Below are 15,072 nucleotides of genomic sequence, written 5' to 3' on the forward strand. Positions count from 1 at the left end.
ACATCCCACAGCCCTGTCCCTGCACACCATGTGCACACACTAGTGCGTGACAGGGGGTGTCTCACTCCCAGGCACACCCAGCTCTGCCCCCACCCCAGTGGTAATTCACCTCTCACCCCAGCTGTCCCCAGTGCTGACCTGACACACCTGAGATCCCTCTTGTAGCTTCCTTTTGCTTCCTCACCAACATTTCTTAACCCTTCTGGGAAGCAAAACCCCTGCAGTGGACATGAATTGTGCAGGTGGGAGACGTTCTGACACAGCTTCTGGGTAGGGCCCAAGGTTTCAGCTGGTGACTGTGCAGTGCAGAGGGAGGAGGAGTTTGGCTGTCAGGGGGGAGAGGTGGCAGGCGTGAAGGGGAACCCGGGCAGGGCTTGTGGCTGAGGGAGGAGGGGAAAAGGGCAGTGGGGGGGTCGGCAGGGTCTGAGGGGACAAGGGGATCAGGGCACTGGGGAGGGGTGGGAGAGACAGGATGTGAGGGACCCACTGCAGGGCCCAGGACAGCTGGCAAGGGGCAGCCGGGGCTGGGGGAACTCCAAGCTGGGCTCTGAGCAGTGGGGGATGGGTGAGAGAGTCTGAAAGGGGAGGCCAGGCTGGTGGGGGAGGGGAGGAAATCTCAGTCCAGTGGCCCTGCAGCTGCCTGTTGCTCTTTTCCAAAAAGGCCCCGTGTGAGACTTTTTGCAGCTGGCCAGCTAGCTCAGTTGGTCAGAGCGTGGTGCTAATAACGCCAAGGTCGTGGGTTCAAGCCCCATGCTGGCCATGGGCAGGTCTTTTCTGTTTTCCTTCTTGCTGCTGCTCTGGGCAGGAGGCCAAAAGAGCTGAAGGAACCAGGCTGAGAGGTTGGCAGGGAGCAAGTCAGAGTCACCACCCCAGGCTGAGGGAGGGGCTGCAGAGTGGGCCTGGGGGAGGTGAGGATCCCCAGATTCCCAGCTCTGCAACACACACCTCCAACAGGAAGGAGCAGCAGGAGCCCTCTGCCAAGGGCACCAGCCCCTACAGCAGCTCCTTTGGCTTTCTGTGTTCCCCATCTCCCTGGCAGGCCTTCTGGCCTCAGAGGCTCCCTCCTAGAGCACCTGCTATTGCAGCACCACAGGCCCAGATATCTCACCAGTCTAAAGTCCCTGCCTGCCCTGCTCCTCTTCCCTCATGAGTTCTGCTTCTTCACTCAGGTCCTCCCAAAAGCTGCTGTGGTGGGCAGAGGGCTGGGGAAGGCACAGGAAGGGCCCTTGAAGGTGAGGTGCAGAAGCACAAGGAGAAGGCCCTGGAGGAAGTCCATGATGAGCAGCTTTGCCCATGGGAGCTCAGGAGAGGGGCAGAGAGGTACAGGTGACAGGGTGGGTGGGTGGGTCTCTGCAGAGGTGGGGTTGGCTGGCAGTCCTTGGGGAACGGGGAGAGGCCTGTGGGGAGGAGAGGAGAGAGCAGCAGGCTGCTGGGGGCAGAGCTCAGGGGAAGAGGCAGAGCTGGGATAGAAAGAGGAGAAATGGGAGGAGGAGCACAGGTGGCCTCAGAGGGAACAGGCCAAGCAAATCAGATCCCCTCCCACTCCTCAGGAGCTTCCTGTACTGGCACCAGCCTCCCCAGTGCCGCTGCCATAGGCCACAATGGACATTCTCGTTCCTTACATGATGCTGACAGGCACTGACCAGAGAGGTGAAGAGTTATTCCTCCAAAATAATCTAGTTCACAATAACGCCTTCACACTACAAGGAGGCCCCAGAATAAACAAAACATATTTCACAACGGCACGTCCATGCACAACAGAGCCTGTCTGTGAATAGAGACCCTGGAGGCATGCCGGGGATATAACTGCACAGCAACGTTGTTTTGGAATCCAATAATCTTGAATAACTTAGTTTTTAATAGCCCCAATTTCCTGACTCTACAGCCCCTATTCCAAAATCTCTGTTTTGGAATTGGCACTCTTCCGAGGAGAATGAAGTTTACAGCCCTGCAAAAAGCTGTCTGCTATTTCTAAATTATTTCAGGAACCTGCCCAGCTCTCTCAGAGTTAGAACCTTATTTGGAGGTTTCAGGGTTTGAGTCCCAGGCTGGGAAAGCTGCATTCACCTTGCCTTGTGCATCAGGAACCCAAGAACCCTGCTCATGCCTGGGGCCATGTGCTGGGTCCCAGACTGCCAGGTGAAACCCGAGAAAGTAAAAAAGCACAGTACCGGCCTTCTCTAGCTTGCTGTGATCGTACAAGGGTTTGTACTCTGCATTGTGGCTATAGCAACCTGGTTTCAGATCCAAGAGACAGCAGTAATAGTCCAGTGTTTGGGTAGTGCTGCTTTTATTTCACCAGGAGGATGGTGAAACACTGCAATGCTTTACCTAGACAGGTGGTGCAATCTTCATCCCAAGAAGTTTTCTTGTCCTGGCTTGTACAGGCCCTGGCTGGGATGATTTAGTTGGGGTTGGTCCTGCTTTAGGCTGGGAGCTGGACTGGATGACCTCCTGAAGTCCCTCCAAGCTCTAGGATTCTATGATTCTCATCTCATCTCCACAGGAAGGAGCCTGGACAGCTCAGTCTCTGACTCGGGGAAGTGCCGTGGGGCCACGTGCTCAGGAAGCCCAGGATGGAGAAAAGGAGCTGTGGGAGAAAGAGCAGCTGCAGAGAAGCGATGAGGGCAGAGTGCTGCTGCCAGCTGAGGGTGAGAGGTGCCCAGCGTTCAATGCCAGCCTGTTCAAAGGTGTAAGAAGCAACTGGGGAGGGGTGCAGGCCACCATTCAGGACTCTGTTTCTTGCAGCCCAAGTTCAAGGTCAGAGGCACCTGCTGGCGCTGCCTTGGCAAGCAGTCTGTGCTGCTTCCCTCTCTCATCCCATGCGTGAGAGACAGCGAGGTGACTCATGCCTGCTGGATCCAGGTCTTTGGCTGAGCTGGCTGGAGGGGTTGGGGCAATCAGCTGGTGCTCTGGAACTTGGCAGTGTGCCCAGAGATCCTGAGAGGCCTCAGGCTGGTGTGATCTGGTGACACTGTCCTTGTAGCTGAGCAGAACTCTGGCTCCAGGGAGGTGAGCCAGCCAGCAGCAGCTGTTCAGAGGGCACCAGGCACTGCAAAGCCAGGCTGCCAGGCACCAGCAAAGAAACAAGTGAGAGAACATGGTGATGCACATGTGACCCATGCACCTGACACGGAGACACCCCTGGAGGGGACGGGGGGGGGAGTTGTGTCTGCATCACTTTTGGTGGGCAGGTTTAGCAGGCAGAAGGTTCTGGAGTTGGGGTGACTCCTGTGGGCTCTGTGTCTGTGGTAGGAGAGCAGCCAGGGCAGCTGCTGCTCCAAGGCCATGTGCTCTGGGTGAGCTGGGAGCAGCTGAGCTCAGGAGCAGGCAGCAGACTGGGGTCCCTCCAAAGGAAGCACATTGCAGCAGGTGGTGATGGTGTTACCCCTCTGCCAGGGAACACGGGCCGTGTTAATGTCGTGCTCAGGGCAGCGGAGGAAGGGAATAAGCAGGGTCTGAGGGGACACCGGCAGGGGACTAGCTCAGACAGAGCGGGGCAGCAGGGTCTGAGGGAATTCCTAGCCAGGGTTCAGGGCAGTGGGGAATGGGAGACGCAGTCTGAGTGGGAGATGCCAGGTTGGGGTTCAGGGTGGTGGGGGAGGGGCTGAGTGGATGCCTGGTTGGGGTGCTGAAGAGGGAGGGCGGGAGAGCCGTCTCACTCCAGGAGCCATACAGCAGCTGCCTGTTCTGAGCTGTTTCTCTGTAGCTTGGATAGTTTAGGTGGGTGGCGCATGGTTCTCACAACACCTAGGGTGTGAGCCCTTGCTAGCCAGAAGACAAGTGCAGGGTTTTGCTCTGTTACCCTTTGCTGGACTGCTATAGGCAGCAATGTCCAGAGACATGAAGGAAGTTGAGTGGCTTCTGGAGACCATACCAGAGTCTTTCTCAGGAGGCTTCACTCTGCTTTGCTGGCAGGGTCTCTGCCCTTTATTCCCTTCACTCTATTACCCTTCCTAATGCCCCTTCACTGGGGTGCTGATGAGTGACAACCTAACCTGCAGTTCTGGGTGTCTTCTGAGGAGCTGCTGCTGAACCTTTCACAGCCCTGGGTTCATAAGGGGGTTCTGCACCGCAAATTTATTTCAAAATAACTATCCCAGCATCTACACAAAGCAACCCACTGTAGTGCATCTAATGGCTGCATTTGAAATAGGCTTCCTGTGTGCAGACGCTGTATTTGAAAACGTTGGTCTTGCCACTCACCGGTGCTGTTAGCTCTCCTAACAATTCATGCACCTAGAGCAATGTAGGTCCAACAAATTAAGTCTGACACAATTTACCTCAGCGTGCAGCCAGTGCAGTCAGTAGAACACGTTTCCTTTTCATACACAGCTACACTGCACTTTTGAAGAGAGTTTTGTGTGGTGTGTGTTCTGTTTGGGCCTGTTTGCTCCTCTCCAGAGGAAGGGACATTAGTGGCTCACAGACAGTTGCACTGAACAGCACTAGGCCAAGGGAGCTGGAAAGAGGACCCTCATTCACATCCGCTATTTAGTATCTTTGGGGACTGCAGAACCTTAACCGAGTGTTTTCCCTGCCTTGGTTTCGCCCAGCACCACCTGGATCAGACTCTGACCTTCCCCACACAGACGTCTGCCATCCAGCGCAGTTAGTGGTGGGAAAGGAGAAGACGCGAAAAAGGCTCCTCCTCGTGCTCACATTCCTCATCCTGAATTCTCTCTCCAGCCTCCAGGGCAGAGCTCTCAAGAAGGAGACTCCCTGGAACTTGAGAAAAGAAATCCAATAGGATGTGTTACCCACAGTTTTATCTACTCAGCCAGGACGCCAATGCTTTTGCAAGACCAGATAAACTGGAAATAATCACAGGGCCCAGGGTTACCATCACGGAAACACAGACTTCCAACAGCAAACTTGGCTCCCAGCATATGGGCAGAGTTGGGGGGGGGGGTCCCATTGCTGAGCCGTGTGGTTAAGAGTCTGTGGTGATATCTGCTCAGGGATCAAGGCAGTGAGGAGGAGCGGCAGCATCTGAGGGGCACCCAGCCAGGGCCCAGGGCAGTGGAAAAGAGGTGGCAGGATCTGAGGGGATAGTGAGGTCTGGCCCAGGGTCGTGTGGGTGGTTGAGATGTGGCAGGGTCTGAGGGGTATCCAGCAGAACAGCATGATGGGGGCATCCAGGTCTGTTAGCCGGCGGCCAGGTAATGTGCGGTGAGGTACTCCCCTGGGTCCTAAGCAACCCAGTTTTTTACTGTTAGAGCAGGCAGCTCCTAGCACACTCACCCACGGCCAGGCTGTAGTAACCAAACGGTTAAAGTTCTTTTTGTTGTGCCGGCTGTGTTGCAGTGACAAAAGGGTTAACAAAATGGTTAGGCTTGGATCTTAACTAGTTACAAGTTTATTTAAGCTACAGTTATAAGCGTGCCTATTGTTTACTTCTTATATGCTAGCAAAGTACAGGTGTTGACAAGTTACGTTACAATCCAATACAAAGATATCTGTTACCATCTAACACAATGATATCTTGACACTAGTTACAGAGCTCTAATTCTTTAGCTGTGCACAAAAAAAAAGTCAGAGATCTAGCATGGGTGTATCTTACCCTCTCAGCGTCTCTCAATACCAGCGTAGCCAAGCCGGATCGGTCACTCAATTCCGCGGAAAGACGAATACGAGGTTGGGCGTCCCCAGTTGTGGACCTCGGGAGGCAATCACCTGACCCGACCAGCAGGTAGTTGGTGGAGATGCACTCAAAGTTAGAGTTCTGCTGGACCCATCTTTTATACCCCTTCTGGGTTACGTATTCTCTTTCTTATCTATGGTGCCAGATCATACTGGTCTGTCTTTGTGACTCCAGTTTGTTACAAGGGCATTTCTACTTAGTTTGCACTTGTAAGACAAGAGATAAGCAATTTAGGAGTAGAGGACATTCTTTTGTGCGGGCGGGGCACGTCCCCTTCTGGGTGATTGTGTGTGTGCATCATATTGATCAATGCCAGCTGTGGTGATTTCTGAGGGTCCCCCCCCCCTCATGTTGACAGTCTGGCCTGTTAGCCTTCTAGCTGTACTTTCTGCTTCTCAGGGTCACGATAAGTTAGCATATCTGGGCCTCAGTGAGGGCATCAAAGACTGTGCTGTCAGCAGCCATTTCCGTGCCCTGTGTGCTTCTCGGTGGGGGGGGGGGGGGCAACGAGCAAGCTGGCTTCTAAGGGGGAGACTCTGTCTGGCTACAAGGTCTGAGAGGTCTCCGGGCAGTGGCTCAGAGCAGTGGGTAATGGGTGACAGAGTCTGAGGAGATGCCATTTGGGTGTTCAGATGGTGGGGGACACTCTGACGGGATGCCTGGATGGGATTCAGAGCATTGGGGAGCGGCAGCAATCTCATTCCAGAGACCAAAATATCCCTGCAGCTGCCGCTTGCTCCTTTACAAAACTCCTCCTTGTGAGGCAGCTAGCGAGCTCAGCTGCTTTGAACATGGTGTTCACAGTGCTAAAGTGATGGGGTGAATCCAATTTTTAGGTGATTCCCTGCTTTTAGTTACCTGACTGCAAAAGTCAGGGAGGCCAAAAGAGGTGAAGGAAACAGGATGAGAATTGGGCAGTGACCTCCAGTTTCAGAAGATCAAACCAGCTGATTGTTTGATTTCCCAGAGGGAAGGTGAAATCTCATCCTCCCCCAACGTCCCTCAGGCAGGGGCAGAATAGGGTCCTTCTTTCCTACAGGTCACTTCTTCAAAGGATCATCTCGGGGGTGCTTTGTTTCAGTAAAACAACAAGAAGTTCTGAAGCAGCTGACAGACTGAGAGATATTGTGCGGCATAAACTTTCGTGGGCAAACACCCGCTTCATCTTTGTACCTCTTTGCCCTTTCACACAAGAGTAGCCCTGCCTATCTCCTTCCCCTCCCCAAAAGCTTGGCCAACAGCAGGTCACACCAGGATCCTGTGAGAAGGAGGCAGTCGGATCCTTTTGCCTCTAGGGTGTCATGTCACATCCCAGCTGCTTCCCCACCATCAATGTGCTGCAGTCCTCTGTGACCACTGGGACAATGTGGACAAGTCAGAAAGGACAATGAAGTGAGTCAAGCTGAGGGAAGCAGACATGGCCACTTGCCATAACTTATTTCTTGCTTGGGATGGCTGACAAAACCATCCCCAGCTGAGAACGGGTGTCCTCAGAAGCACTCAAGTAGCTGTTGAAGTCGCTCAGTAAAGACAGCATTAGACTTAAGATGTAAAGGTCCCTGGCTCAATCCCAGACTTCAGCAAAACTCCAAGTGGAAGGGCTGTAAAACTACAGGTACTGAGTCTTTCTTAAGCTCTGTAGAAAAGCCTCCTCAAAGACATCCTAATGCCCAGGTATTCTGGCTTTTATTTATTTGACGAGGGAGCCGTCATTGGCTATCACAGTGCCAAGGTACTTGACCTCCTCGACTGTTTTTAACTCTCTTCCTGAAATAAAGTTTGAAGCAGGGAAGACCCACAGTTCCTTGAGCAGGTTGAAACAGTACCTCAGTCTTTCCTAGGGTGATGGACAAACCAAAGAGGCAAGCGGCATCAGGAACCTTGTTGATGATGAGCTGGAGATCAGATTCCTTGTGTGCCAAAAGTGCACAGTCGCCAGCCAAAAGGGCTTCCATGACACGCCTCTCAAGCATCTTGGTTTTAGCATTCAGATGACAAAGGTTGAAAAGTGACCCATCAAGTCTGTATTTTAAGCAGACTCCACACATCACACTGATGCATTCCCTCATTGAACCTGAGCCAATGCCACCTTTGCACTGCTCCAGCATTCAGTTTGTTCCCTCTCCGCTGCCCCACCGATCCACTGCTGGTGCTAATAACCTACTGCTTCTCTATGTGTTTGCTGGGGTGTTCTCCTGAGACAAAGACCTATGATAGCAGCTCTTGGTGATCTTAGCTACCACTAAAACACTAGTTTTCATGATTAACTTTATCAGCTGGGGAAAAGTAAAAAAAAAACACGTTGAGAACAATATGACAAAAACATTCAGATAACTAGCTCCAACCCTACTTCTCTACCTTTTGTTCTACAATGCTTTAAAGTAGGGGAGCCCTGGGCAATTCATGTCTTGTGCATTTAGGATGACTGCCCTTTCCCCCACAATGACTTGGAGCATTGGTGAGATTTCACAATTCTTATGCTGAGTGTGAGCATAAATTGTGATTTTACAACAATGTGTTTAAAATAGACAATGCTCATTGCTTCCTTGCTACCCATCAGGCTTTGTTTGCAAGGTATCACATATGCACCCCTTTGCACTCTCATGCAAATGATCTCTGGGAGACACATGCCTCCCAGCCTTCAGCAGCACTGAGTTCCTGCTGGCACGTTGCTTACACTGGAATGGCTGAGGGTTCATAGCCAGTACAGAGCAGTGAAGTGGGAGTTCTAGGAAGCAGTCCAGGGAAGGAGCAGGGAGAAGTGGGAGGAAAAAGCCCAGAAGTGCTCAGTGTAGGGTCCCTGCTGGGCTGCAACCAGAGGGAGGGAGCACCTGGGTTCCACCAACGCCACTGAGGGCAAAGATGAGGCTTGTGGCAGGGAATGAGAGGATTGTCTGGGTGACTGGGAGTGCCAGAGAAATGAAGGACTGTAGCTCAGAAGGGAGAACAGCCAAGTCATCCAGACAAGAGGGAGAGTCAGAAGCTGGACAGTTGCAGCTTCTCTCAGCAAGAGGGGCTGCCACAGTGAACAGGAGAGGTGGAATCACTGGCAGGACCATATCTTGACAGAGGTGATACTTGAGCTGAGCCATCCATTAGCAAGTGGCTGTTCCATTACTCTGAGCAAATGAACAGAGGAAAATCATGTCAGAGGAGAGGAGCCCCTGAGCTGTCTGGGTCAGCTCTCAGACAATGGCAGAAAGAGGACTTGTCTGGGATTTGAACCCAAGACCTCTCCCACCCTAAAGGAGAATCATACCCCTAGACCAACAAGCCCTTCTTGTAAAAGTAGCCCTGGGCTTTCCACAGAATCAGGTTTCAATAAAGCCCCAGTGCTCTGATAAACACTCCACCTAACTTCACCTTTCCAAGGTCATTTCCAAGCTCTCCTCACAGCTTTGAAGCAAGAAAGCAACTACACATTCGGGACAGTTCACAAACCACACTGTGTGTAAGAAAAATGTAGGCAACATAAAGTCAGGGAGAGCAACAAACACACGCTTTGGGAGGGGACATCAGGGAGTTCAACTCAAGACTTCCTGCTCCCTGAGCAGCACTTGGCCTTGCAAAACAAACCCGGCTTCTGACAAACAGCAAACTTCACTTCTAACAATTTTAGACAAAAGTAAAACCAAACAGCCCCACACACCAGCTGAACCTGACTTCACCTTGCCAAGGACTTCCCCACACTTCCTCCTGGTTAGTGTGAGATTCATGAGCTCAGGGTGCTGGAGCTGCTGGGCTCAGTCCTTCACCACTCTTCACCTGCCTGGTCCATGTGACTGCACCAGAACAAGCTCAGCTTGCTCCCATGCATTACAAGATCCAAACACCATCAAACCTGGGCAGGACCAGGAGTTGGGGCTGGCAGGGGTCAGGTGTGTGCAGATAGCAGAGTTTCATCTGGTATTTCGAAGGAGGAAGTAGAAAGAGCAGTGAGACGACAAAAGAAAAACAAGAGCCCTGCAAATGATAAGCTCATGGGAGAGATGATCAAATACAACAGAGAAAGTATGATTCAGGAAATACACCAACTCTGTAGCATCGCAAGGAAAGAAGGAAAGGCCACTAAGGAATGGACAAGGTCCGTGGTAGTGACAGTCCAGAAGAAAGGAAGTGCACAGAACGATTGCACTAATGAGTCATCAAGGCAAGGTGCTGATGATGATACTGATGGAGAGATTGAGATCACCGCTAAAGGAACATCTAGCAGACAAGCACATGGGATTTGGGAAAGATAGAAGTACCATACAGCATATATAGGCACAGAGATTAATAGCAGAGAAAGTTTGCTGAGCAGCAATGCGTGAAAGGCAATATGGAGAACTGAGAATGGTTAAAAGAAAACACACAGCCAGGCATTGTGGCATGAGGACATCACGAACCCCCATCTCTGAAAGGAAAGGGAAGGTCACAGTTGATTCCATGCATGTTCCAGCTTCCCTCCCATCCCTTGGCTCTGCTGCATGTCCCACAGTTCTTCTGGTGGTGGCCACACGCCTTTGGGCTCGAGGACCCATCTTCCTATTATCAGCCCTCTTACCAAGCAATAATCTAACTGGGACCATGAATGAAACTACCAGTTAGCTCTTTCCCTCATACAGGAGTGTGTTCGTCTTTCAGGTGCTACAGAACTGCTTGTTTTGTGATGCTACAAAATAGCTTGGCCACCCCCTGAGACCTCACCCAGTCTGACCTGGAGAAAATAATTAGCTTTGGTATGGCAGTTTGAGGAGGAGATAAAATGTTGGAATCTTGTTGCAAAGAATTTTGTCCCCAAATGCATCAATGATGTGAAAATACTGAACGGCCTCATGAGGAATTAAAAAATGAAGTGACTAAAAATTAAAGAATAAAAAAGGAAATTAAAACTGAGGCAGAAGGGGCTTCTGGAGGGAGCGTTTCCTTCTGTAAGATCCCCGTGGGCCGCGCGTCTGAACATGTGTTCTGGAGTCTGGAAGAGCTTCTTCTGGACTCCACATAATGCGCCCATCTGCTAATGAGGAACAGAACATTTCCATCCATGCCCCATTCGCATCTCCTGGACAGCTCATTATTACGCCACTTCTGGAAGCAGCGGCACGTGAAGACAGAGCCGCAGGATCCCCCCAGGCAGGGGCTGCACCCACGGGCTGTCTCTGTTCTGACACAGCCTGTGGCAGGGCCCAAGACCTCAGTGGGTGACAAACAGTGCAGAGGGAGGGGGAGGCCGGGTGCCAGGGGGGACGGGTGGCAGGTGTGAAGGGGAACCCGGGCAGGACTTGTGGCTGAGGGAGGAGGGGAAAAGGGCAGTGGGGGGGTTGGCAGGGTCTGAGGGGACAAGGGGATCAGGGCTCTGGGGAGGGGTGGGAGAGTCAGGATCTGAGGGACCCACTTTGGGGCCCAGGACAGCTGGCAAGGGGCAGCCGGGGCTGCGGGAATCCCCAGCTGGGCTCAGAGCAGTGGGGGATGGGTGAGAGAGTCTGAAAGGGGAGGCCAGGCTGGTGGCGGAGGGGAGGAAATCTCATTCAGTGGCCAGGGGCCCTGCAGCTGCCTGTTGCTCGTTTCCAAAAAGGCCCCTTGGGAGGTCCTGCTCTGCAGGCCGGCGAGCTCAGTGCTTTGAGCATTGGCCTGTTCAACCCGGGGGGGTGAGCTCAGTCCTTGAGGGGAGCCATTTAGGAGTCTGGGGCAAATGGGTCTGTCTACACCACTGCCCTCCTTCAAAGGGAGGCTGGTGAGCAGGGCGTGAGGACGTCATCAATGAAGTGCTGTGCTGCATACGCAGCACCTCATTCAGCTAATTCTCCCCCGCCCCCGGCAACTCCAAAGTTTTAAACTCCTCCAAACTTTGTTGACTCAAGGGACTTTGGAGTTCCCCAGGCAGTGCAAAGTACGGGCAGGTGAGCAGGCTACACTCGCTTGCGACACTGTGTGTGGCTTGTGTGTGTTGTTTGTGTGTAGTGTGTGGCTTGTGTGTCGTACGGGCAGGTGAGCAGGCTTGTGTGTAGCTGTGGCTCACCTGCCCGTACTTTGCACTGGGAGCTAGTGTAGACACAGCCTGAGACAGCCAGGCAGGTTACTGAACTAATTTAGAAATAGTGGATGGCCTTTTTGAGGTCTTTAAAACTCATTCTACTAGAAATAGTGCCTATTCCAAGAGAGAGAATGGGGGCTGTATGGACAGGTAACTGGGGCTCTTTCAAAGAATAGTTTATTCCGAAATAATGCTGCTGTATCGCCATAGCGCCCGTGTGCTTCAAGGGCTCTAATCTGAACTAGGCTCTCTTGTGTGGGGACGTGCTGTTTTCCAATAGGTTTTGTTTATTCTGGGGCTTCCTTGTCGCGTGAAAGCATTATTATCAAATGGCTTATCTGGGAGGAATAATTCTGAAATAAGCTGTTCTGAAATATCTCTGTAGTGCAGACAAACCTGGAAAACCTCTGCCCTGGGGAACAACAGCGGTGGTGAGCTGGCAATGTGTAAAGGCAAATTCCTTATTACAACCAGTCATAGTGTGGGATTATTTCAGGTGTGTTGACACTACAGAGTTTATATATATATATATATATATATATATGAGGATTCACATGTCATAGAACTGGAAGGGACCTCAGGAGGTCATTGAATCTAGTCCTCTGCCCACTGCTGCGAGAGTCCATTACACTGCTGCTCACCTGCCCGTACCTACACACAAGCCGACACTAAAGAGTTGCTGGGGGGGGCGGGGGGAATTAGCTTAATGAAGCGCTGCCTATGCAGCACAGCACTTCCTTAATAATCTCCCTACACCCTACGTACCATGCTCCCATCTTGGAAGGGAGCATGGGAAATCGGGTGTTGGGAGATTACTAACGAAGTGCTGTGATGCAAATGCAGAACTTCATTAAGCTAATTCTCTCCCCCCCGCCCCCCCCCCGGGCAACTTTGAAGCTGTAAACTTGGAAGTGCCAGCTTGTCTCTAGCAGTGACTAACCCGCTGGTACTTCAAAGTGCCTGGGCTACTTCAAAGGAATGGCAGGTTAGCCGTGGCTACACACAAGCTGCTAACAAGGTGCTGAGCCTGATTGAAGGCAGCCCAGCCCTGCCCCAGAGCCAGGGCTGCTACACAGACTGTGTGTGCCCTGCCCTGCTGGAGGGGCTGAGCCTGACTAATGAACTGCGGCCCAGACCTTACCTAGGGCTGGGGCTCACACCTTGACTGCCTATGTGAGATGTGGACAATCCTGCCTCAGGGCCAGGGCCCATATTCTGCCCACCTGCAGCCCAGTTAAGGAGGACTGGGCCCTTTGGGGACTGCTGCCTGCCCAGATCAAGGCAGGGCTGAGAGTTGGAGAGGTCTTGTGGCCTGCTCCACCCCAGTTGGGGCACACCCTGGTCCACACCTGGATACACTGAGTTAGCAATTTGCCCTGGTTTGGCTTTCTCAGCTGTGCCCAGACAATCCTCCTGTATGACAGACTGATGAAGAGAGACACCCAGTGTATCCAGAGGCTCCTGGCTTCCCTCTCCCTGTGCCCCCTGGGCTGCCTCTAGGTCAGGGGCTTCTTGGCCCAGGTTAGGTAGCATTGGCCTGTATAACTCAGGGTGGCTAATTCAATATACTGCACAAGTGTGGGAGAAGGGGTGTCATTACCTGTGAGCTCTCCCTGGGCCTCTTCCCTGCAGCAGTGAGGTCCTGGGTGTTTTCCTCACTCTCAGCCACCCCCTCCCAGCTGGCCACCCAAAGCTCCTGCCTCACAGACCAACTCTGATCTTTCGCTGTGGAGGGAGGAACCAATGGTCACGTGGCAGCTCCACCCAGGCACAGCCGGTGGCTTCCAGGACAGGACAGACCAGGCCAGGCTCAATCAGGGCTCCTGTGTTAGCTCAGTGGGTTTATTGAGGCCAGAGGTACAGCTGACAGCAGGGATCTTGGCGGAGGGCTGGGAACATCTCACCAGGGAAGAAATTTCCCTTCCCAGTTCACAAAGCCTCCATTGTCCTTCTTGCAGAGTGTGGAGAGCACGTGCAGCATCCCTCTGACACTCGCCTCCACCATCACTGGGGCCTGCCGGGGCGGGGGGGGAAGCAGAGTGACGTGAGGGAGCTGGCTCTGGGAGCATCCCAGGGGCCCAGAGACAGGATCAAGTTGAGCCCTTGGCCAAGCTGGACTTCCCTTCAACTGTCCCTCCCCTGAGTGGCATGAATTTTCTTGTGTGTCCCAAGGCAGCGGGGTGTGCAAAACACAGCTGTGTTGTGATGCATGACCTTCACCCTGATTAGTTAGTTAGTTAGTGTAAGGATATCTGCAGGGAAATAACTCTGCTGCGATCAGGTGACTAGAAAGGAATAGAAGGAATAAGCCAGACCTTATTTGTCTCTAAGTTACCCCTCCTGTCTTGTTGAGCAGGTGGGTTGGTTTGGTTGCTAGTTACTAAAATTTTGGTGCAGAACCATTCAAGTGTTGGCTGCCTTACTGTGCAGGAGGGCAACACCCTTGTACTGATCATCCCCTGAGCGAGGAGTCACTGCAATCATGATCCCCATTCCACAGCTGTCAGTGGTGCTGTATGAAGAGGAGGAAGAAAATGGGAGTGGGTGAAAGACTGGAGCAGCGTGTGGTTGGAGGTCAGGATTTTGCTGTAGAGTTCTATGGCTTGTTAATTTTGGCACCAAAGTAGAGGGCAAGCCTCTGAATGGCTAAGGATGTAGATGTGCATTTGTAGAGGTGATGACGATCAGTCAGGTGCCTGTACCCAGTCCTGCTAGAGCTGGAGAAGATCTTACACTGTTGCACGAGGCAAGGTCGGGTTCTCGGCAAGGGGTCTTTTCCAAAATCCAAGGCAGCACTTTCCTTAGAATGACCATATTTCCATTTGCTGAATACGGGACACCTGTAAAATTTCTCAAGTTTGAGCAAGTTCAGTTGGATTCCAGCAGAACGCAGCCTGCAGGGTCACACGCCCAGCCCAGATTTCTGTCAGGGTTCCCATCAGAATGTGCCCAGACACAGTTTTTGTAATGTGGGTGGGAGGAAAGGGACAGGAGCTGCTTCCGGCCACAGCGCATGGGATGTGTGGGAGGGATGACTTGGCCCATGTCTTTGCAGAGCTCTTCTTTGCTCCCCATCCTCCTCTGTGGCTGAAAACAAGTTGTCCTTTCTTGCCCGCACAGAGTCAAAAGGCAGCTCACACTTCTAGGCTGCTGCTGGCCACCAGCATAAGCCGGCCACCTCCTGTCCCCAGCTATAATGTGGGCAGGCAGACATTAAAACCGAAGGCTGCAGTGTGCACCAAGGCCCAGAGGACCTGAGTGGGTGGGGTTCAGCTGATTCAGCCAGAGAGCTGGTTCAGCAGCAAGGGACAAAGCAGCCCCTTGCACATTGGGACAGGTCTTGGAGAGGGGCTTGGGAGTGTGTGGAGAAGGTCTTAAGCCCTTCTCCAGGGAGTCGCTGTGGAACCTGCATTTT

The 15,072-nt window shown here is 52.5% G+C and overlaps 1 non-coding gene across 1 annotated transcript; it reads left to right on the forward strand.

The window, feature by feature from the left end:
* The first annotated feature begins 686 nt into the window (after window positions 1-686).
* TRNAI-AAU (transfer RNA isoleucine (anticodon AAU)) lies at window positions 687-760 on the forward strand. Its single transcript has one exon. It is a non-coding gene; the product is annotated as a tRNA-Ile (tRNA).
* Window positions 761-15,072: the final 14,312 nt, after the last annotated feature.

This window comes from Carettochelys insculpta, unplaced genomic scaffold, assembly GCF_033958435.1.
Source record: "Carettochelys insculpta isolate YL-2023 unplaced genomic scaffold, ASM3395843v1 scaffold_0035, whole genome shotgun sequence".
In the NCBI taxonomy this organism is placed as follows: domain Eukaryota; kingdom Metazoa; phylum Chordata; order Testudines; family Carettochelyidae; genus Carettochelys; species Carettochelys insculpta.